Source organism: Pleurodeles waltl, chromosome 9 (assembly GCF_031143425.1).
Source record: "Pleurodeles waltl isolate 20211129_DDA chromosome 9, aPleWal1.hap1.20221129, whole genome shotgun sequence".
Lineage (NCBI taxonomy): Eukaryota > Metazoa > Chordata > Amphibia > Caudata > Salamandridae > Pleurodeles > Pleurodeles waltl.
The window spans coordinates 32,366,130-32,374,099 of record NC_090448.1 but is presented as its reverse complement, the minus strand read 5'-3'; positions in this window follow the sequence as shown (position 1 = coordinate 32,374,099).

The window sequence follows — 7,970 nt, the reverse complement described above, 5'->3', positions numbered from 1 at the left end:
AACACCAAATAGATTTTGCAGTTCGAATTTACTATTTCTACATTTCCTTTTATCTGCTCATGACAACACAAGTCCATAACTATCCCCAAACTTAACTGGATGAAGAGGTGGGAGCGGAATTATTTGATCAAGTCTATTTATCTTCTTCTCCCCAAGACTCCCAATGCATCCACTTTTTCAAAGACGTAACAGTACTGCATCCAGGGTGAGCTTTGATGGGGAATCTCCTGAACCTTACTACTTCTGGTGCAGCAGTTCCTAACTGCACTACTACTTCTAATAGACCAAAGATGATAAATAGTATCAGGTCTACTGAATCCTACTATTAGTTGTAGTACACTAAGCACACCTACAAGTAGTACCTCTAGAAACACTTCTGCTGTTAATACTATTGGTACTACTACAACTGTTTTACTCTTTCTAGTTTAAAACATTTACTTCTTTTAGTGCTGTAACTACTAGTGCTTTGTAGTTCTAGGATTTTCACCTGTTAGAAGACCACCAGTGCACTAGAATTATTCCTATAGCTAAATCCCTCTTACCCCCCCACCCCCCAACCTTTGCCCCCATTAATATGAGGACTTTGATTCTCCTGGTCCCCATGTGCCTATTTATTTATCTTGTGCCACTGTAACCACTTCTGTCTTGCCTGGTGCAGAATTGTGGATTGGGTGAAGTGGGCAGGCCACTACCCAGAAACAAAGCTGTGGTAGGCTACCCTAAGCCATGTCCTCATGGCCCGTCTGACTTCTAGTTTGCTTTAGTACAGGGGTATCATGCCCCTATGGGTAGGGATTTCTTTTTCCCTGTCTTCTTTTTAGGTCGGTGCGCTGTCCAAGTTGCTCACAACTTCTTCAGGACATTCTGAAAGCTTCCCTGGTAATGTTTTCCACCTATTACTTACCATCAGCTTTTGTGTTTTGTAACTCACATTTGCTAGCTTTCGATTTGCTGGCTTTATTTGTTTTAGGCTGTCCAGCTTCAGTTCGTCACTCCCATGGTGCATATTTACTGCATTATTCCACAAGCCCTTACTTTTTATAAACAGGCCTTTAAAACTCGTTCTTATTTTATCACATTTGCTTTGTATTCAAAGACAGAGGTCAAATGTCAGACCGTGTCTTCCGAGGGAGCTTGGTGCTTACTTTTCTTTCTGACTTCAAACTGAGAGGATTTATGTGACAATCCTGCAGTTTAAGGAAAGGCTTTTTTCTAGCACACAACAAATTGTAAATAAACTGTGCATATATTTAAGAATACATCAGAATTAGGAAAGCACAAACTGAAAATTTTTTGTAATTCTGAAGCGTGGTAGAGACATTTTAATACAATCAAAACAAGTTAGTACACTAGATGATGACATTTTCACACATTATTGTTTGTGCGCTTTATAGTTTTATAAGTAGAACTTTAGCACTGTGTAAATGTCAAGGTCATTTCCATTGAAAACGTGTTGTCTGTAATGGCAGTGCGCTATCACACCATGCGTACGCCACGCCACTCTACACCACTCCACCCTACAACACTACTCCCCTCTATGCCCCTCCACTCTATACCATGCGTACTCCACACCACTCTGTGCCAGACAACTCTACACCACGACAATCCTGTCTTTGGCATGCTACTCCACTCTACACCCATCCTCTCTACTATATGCCACTCATCAACACACTAGTCCACTCTACGCAGCACCCTCTGCCACTTTATCCCACTACCAGGGGCGGCTGGTGTTCAAGGCTTTTCTGCCCTCTCTAGTGAAGCATATATTTAATAACATGATGAAAGTAAAACATTTTCTGCACAACATTTTCCGAGTGAAAGTTGTGCACTTTCAAAAGCCCCACTGCGCTTGCATGAGTATCTGGCTGAAAGCTGCACAGTAGGGCTGACAGGGCTTGCCCACGCAAAGCCCTTACATTTTCTCAGAACGCAGTGACGTCCCTGGCTTATCTCCTCCTCCAACAGAAGCCCTGATAGTAAACAGCCTGGAGCGTTTTTTGTTCAGCACGGGTTTCTGAAAACTTTATGCCACTCCCATATTATTATTATCCACCCTTTCCTATATACTCAACTGGTGGGGTGTGATCAGAAGGGTCTACGTACCAGAAGTCACATTTTATTAAAAGAATGTGGCATTGCGCAAAGAAAATCCCTTTTTCCTGCATTACAAGCAGTCTGTGGCAGAGAAATTGAATAAATGACTCCATCCAGGGCTCTCTGGGAGACAGGAGTGTGACCTGAAGACCTCAAGTCATAAATATGCCAAAGACAACCCTGCACACAAGTAAGTTGGAGCTCTATCTTTTTTACAGACAATAAGAAAAAAATCTGTTCTCTCAGCTCTCCTCTCCCTTCCCTGCCTCTGTAGGTGATTTCGTCTCTCAAAGGCAGTAATGGTTCCAGTAATTTATCATGGCTCGTTATGCTCGTTTTATTTCTTCTGCAGACTAATGACGTGATATGTCCTATTAAACATGTAATCTGCAGCTCAAATAAATGTGTAGCTTTTATCACTGAAACTGCTGGATACTGGATGGGTGAGGCAATGTGTGTTTGTTTGAATAAGTGTTTGCAGGGCTTGACTGAGTGGCTGAGAAAATGTGGGTGTCTGTGTATAAGAGTTGTGTGAATGGCAGTGGATGAGTAAATGGGTAGGTGACCAAAGGCAGTGGGTGAGTAGGTGAATGGAAATACGTGGGTAGTGAGGCTCACTCACAAGGTGCAATTCAGTCTTGTATTTGTGCCCCACCACTGCTTTCAGTCACCACTGTCCACTACGCCACTACACTTTATGACAATGTATGCCACTACAACACTCTATTCTGACAATCTACTCCCCTATTCTATACACTCTATGCAACTCCCACACCGCTTTACTCCACTCAACTCTGTCCTACACTCCTCCATGACATTATTCCCTCTGATATTCTACGCCTCTCTATTCTGACACTACACACAACACACTTTTCCACTGTACGCAACTCCCTGTACGCCACTCTATGCCTTTCCATTCTACTCCCTCCACCCTGCTCTGTGCACTCTCAACACTCTATGCCACTCTTCGCTACTCCCTCTATGACACGCTACTGTACGCCACTAACCGTTAGCCATGCTGAACAGCAGTCATGCTGGTATATAACATGTCTAAAACACATTGGCAAAGCCAGGCGCTCTTGCATAAGCAAGACATGTTGGCTTAGCCAATGCTTGTAATGGCTGCAAATTGTACTGTGTTGGGTGATACACTAAAGTATACAAAAAAGATGGATGGAATGCTTGAATAAATCTCAAGCACTGGTAACTACTCGGGCTGCATCCAAGTTCATCAATATTTTGCATACCATGCCACCTCAGTTTGGACCCAATAATATGCAAATCAGTCTCAACCCTGCTTCATTCGGAACAGTCCCGCCCGACCTGCCAAGCCAGGGCCTCTCTGAACCGGAACATAAGCAATCCAGGATCAGTTTCCCCTGAGTTATGGGCTTAGCCTTGTCTTTAGTAGGGTCGAGGGTCAGCTCATTCGGACCTTGGAAACCTCTGACCTTATAGCCCATTGTCATAAGACTATCGGGCAATAGTAATGATTGGCATGCCATTCCTTCTTTCTATGTTCTGTGAAATAGACTTTGCGTTCCCGGAGCGCCTTCGTATTCATCCTCAAACAGTCCTTGCCAGATTTGGAGTTGCGAGAAGCCAAGACCCCAGAGCCTTACCAGGTAAGGGTTTGTCATAGACATTTGCTTGTGACAATCCTTACAAGGCTTAAACCCTGTAATTTTAGGGGGTGGGGTGTCACATCCTTTGCACACTATTGAAAATGTGAAGATTTTTTTTTTTTTGTCAATGGGTGTTGTAGGGCACGCGCTTAGTCTCCATTTTAGATTTCAGTTTTAGGTTGACATCTTTTTCTAATGGTGACGTTTTACATATTTTTCCAATAACACGAGAATGTGTGTATGCTTTTATTCTTGGCAGGCATTGTCACTATGTAGTTTGCACATTCATTCTGGAGACGTACAATCAGAACGCAATGCCTGTGTTTGCTTTTCTCTTTCTGTGCTCGTTGGGAGACTACCCGTTTATGCTATTCAAACCAGAATAGCTGGGCTACACTCCTAGAGGAGCACTTTATGTCAAATTATCATGGAATTGCTTTGACTGCTTACTGCAGCCCTGCTTACTCTGACCTCCATCCTGCAAAGGAAGATAACCTGTACTTAGAATGGCTTCCTGACAGGAAGAGAGCAGAAGTGAGGTATACCTACTAAGATGGTGCACTTCTGTTCTGTCTGCCATATTCACTAATTTATGGCGCAGTTCTGCTCTCTCCTAGCACTGTGTGCTGCCTAGTGTCAACGAGGTCCGCACCATGCTGCAAGGGTGCCTCTTTTACAGGCAGGATTATTTTTTTGTGCAGGAAGGGACACTTTCCTGCACAAAAACAACCCTAAGAGGCAGTTTCTGTTTTCTATGCATGATAGAGAGCATCACGCATGGAATGACGACGTCATGAGGAGAAATATATTTCTGACTAGTATGTGCACCATTTTGGCACAAACCTAGGTTTACAAGTTTGAACAAATCTGGGTTTGCTTCAAAATATATGGATGGATACATGGGAACGAGCATTCTCCACCGATGCAATATCAACACAAAGTAACGCTGGGCTCTTGCCCACCCCATACACATCCATCCCACCCACCCAGTGTATTCCGTCCACTGTCTACCTGTTAGAAGCACAAAAGGATGATGGACGGAGTGCTGAACAATGCAAACACTCACCCCCAGTCACAGATCTGGGTTTAATCCATCCTTCTTTTGCTCACCATGCCACCCCAGTTTGGACCCAGCCATGTGCAAATCAGTCTTGACCCTGTTCCCTCATGGGAACAGTCCAGCCCAAACTGCCAAGCCAGGTACTCCCTGGACCGGAAGCAAGCATCCTGGGACCGGTTTCAGGGTTTCACCCTTCATCAGCCAGGCTAGCTTGAATCCAGTGGCACAGTGAGCAAGGGACTCACGTCTGGGCATACCCTTCCCACTTAGGGCAACTTTAGCAACACAAAAGGATGATGGACGGAGTGCTGAACAATGCAAACACTCCCCCCAAGTCACAGATCTGGGTTTAATCCATCGTCAAGACTGATTTGCATATGGCTGGGTCCAAACTGGAATGGCATGGGCAGCAAAAAAAACGATGGATTTAGGCCCAGATCTCTGTACTGGGGGTGAATGTTTGACATTGTTCAGCATTCCGTCCATCACTTGTTCTTTTTGCATTTGTCGCCCTAGGTGGGAAGGGTATGCCCAGACGTGGGTCCTGTGCTTCCCAGGCCACTGGATTCAAGATAGCCTGGCTGATGAGGGGTGAAACCCCGAAACCGGTCCTAGGATGCTTGTTTCCAGTCCAGGAAAGACCTGGCCTGGCAGTTCGGGCTGGACTGTTCCCATGGGGAACAGGGTCAAGACTGATTTGCATATGGCTGGGTCCAAACTGGAATGGCATGGGCAGCAAAAAAACTATGGATTTAGGCCCAGATCTCTGTACTGGGGGTGAATGTTTGACATTGTTCAGCATTCTGTCCATCACTTGTTCTTTTTGTACCTGTTAGAAGGCCTTCATACATTGCAATCTTCATCTGGCAGGACGCCTTCTGTTGGATAGCTGCTGTGGTGGCTTCATTGAAGGCAGTGAATCATTGCTGAGGGACTGTCCAGCTCAAGTCAAGGGCATGGACCTACTCCCACTGTTTTGAGGCTGAGACCCAAGATCAGTTGTCTTCCTGATCTTGTACACGAGAGCAGAACTCTCATGTACAGTCACTCATTCTGAGAAGTTGCACAGATGCCAATTGGTCTCAGTTTCAAATTCCTGCAGAGGAACCGATCCTTCAACTCATCCTCATGCAACCTTAGTTTCTAGGGCCAGCAGTGATGCTGCAAACCATTTACACCTTCAACAATGCCAGGTTCACTTCTTCAGCACTCCACCGGGTCCTACTGGTCTGCCTCCAGGCCCATGGAACCGAAGAGGCCTCCAGTCAGGTTAGCACCGGCAGAGCCATCCGCAATGCAATCTGCCTCTCGATGCTGCAGTGGGGTCAGTAATTACTCCACAGGAGACACCATACCTGAGACTCCGGTGCCACAATCCATGCCGTTGTGCTAGTTGACTCAGAACCAAACGTGGCATGACCTCGGCCTAAGTTGCATGCCTCATCCGACAGCACAATCTTTTTGGCTCCGATTCTTGATGACAATCAGAATGACATGGATGAACACTGGTTTTGCAATGACAATTTTTATACAGACCTTCAGGAGGCCAATGGGCTAAATACTTTCACAGATACTGGTTTCCCTTCCCTTCCCCCTCTACTGAGGAATCCATCTCGTTCAGTCATGCAATGTGCTGCAGAAAACCTTGAACTTTAGTTGCCATCTGTGGAAGTTAAGACTAACATGCTCACAAAAGCCCTGCAACCTGGTAGACTCTTGCAGATCAATGAAGCATTGACAGACACATTAACGATTACACGGGCCAAGCCCTGTTGTCTATGGGGAAATAGGTGAGTGACCAGAAGGTATAGTTCCCCACTCCTCTCCCCCGGAAGACCCAACCTTCCTGATGCAACGTACAAAGCTGAAAAACTTGGTGGTTCAAACATCCACCAGAAGACTTAGCTCAAATTCATCCCCTACTACACCTCCAGATAGGGATTCGAAACGGATGGAGACTTTTGGGACACTGATGCCAGTGTAGCACCCCAGTTGTCTCCTTGGACAGTATTTGTATGCACTGTGTGACGCAGCGAGATCTAGCCAACTGTCCCAGAGGAATATAGAGCTAACCTGGCACAAATTATTCATAATTCAGCAAAGTTATTCAGAATGCAGCAAAGTAAGCCATCCGATCAGGACTGGACCCTACCCACTGCTTGTGTCAAGTTAGTCGGCACCAAGGTGGTGCTTCACAACCACTTCTGAATAAGATCCTCAGTTTTTTCAAGGGATGTCCGGGCATACCCAAAGGAGTCACCCCCATCTTACAAATCCTTTCTCAAGGACAAATTCAAGATGCTCGGGTTGGCCTAAGTGCTGTCTGCCATGGATTCAGGCAACTGGATTGTGGTGCTGGATTTGCAAGACCTCCGTTTTCATTTCCCCGTCCTGCAATCCCACAAACATAATCTGTGGCTCAAGGTGCGCCGAGAGCGTTTTCCCTTTTCCATCTCAGTGTGGTCAGCACCAAGAGTACCTGATGGTTTCCAGGTTTTGTAGGAGACTGCAAATGACCTATAGTGGTGGTTGCGCAGCCACAAATGGACTCTTGCCCCCCACCCCCAACCTCTCTCTACCCCATTTAGAGTTGACAGTCATGACAGATGCATAGTTGCTGTATTGGAGAAGTCATTTGGGAGAGGTGGAGATCAGAGGACTGTGGTCTCCGGTGGAGACCCACCTCCAACTCAAAGTTGCAGGGAATTCACTTGGCACTAAAGGCAGTCCTCCAGTTCATCAACAAGGTGTTGGCTCAGGATCTCACAGGCAACACCACTGCCATGTGGTCCTGCAACAAATGGAGTGAGGCTGTGTGTCCTGTGCTTGGCATTTCCCTGCTAGTAAACCACCTAGTAGGATGGACAAACTGTCTGCATTGCATAGCAGGCGATGAATGGCAGTTGCACCCTGTGGTGGCGCAGGCAGTCTTCCAACAATAGGTAGAATTCTGGTTAGATTTTTTCGTCACAGCAGAAAACGTGTAGTGCAAAAGTCTGGAGCAGTGGCATTGGAGTTCAAAAGACTTTCTCTCCGAGGCGGCTTCTTCCTAGAAAAAAAGAGTGTTACTTGTTTATTGCACATAAGTTGAATTACTTACAGCATCTAACAAAGATCACACCTCTCCGACAGTTTTCCAAAGGTGCCCTCCAATCTGCTCCCAGGTTCGTTATTTAGCTTGCCTTCTACAC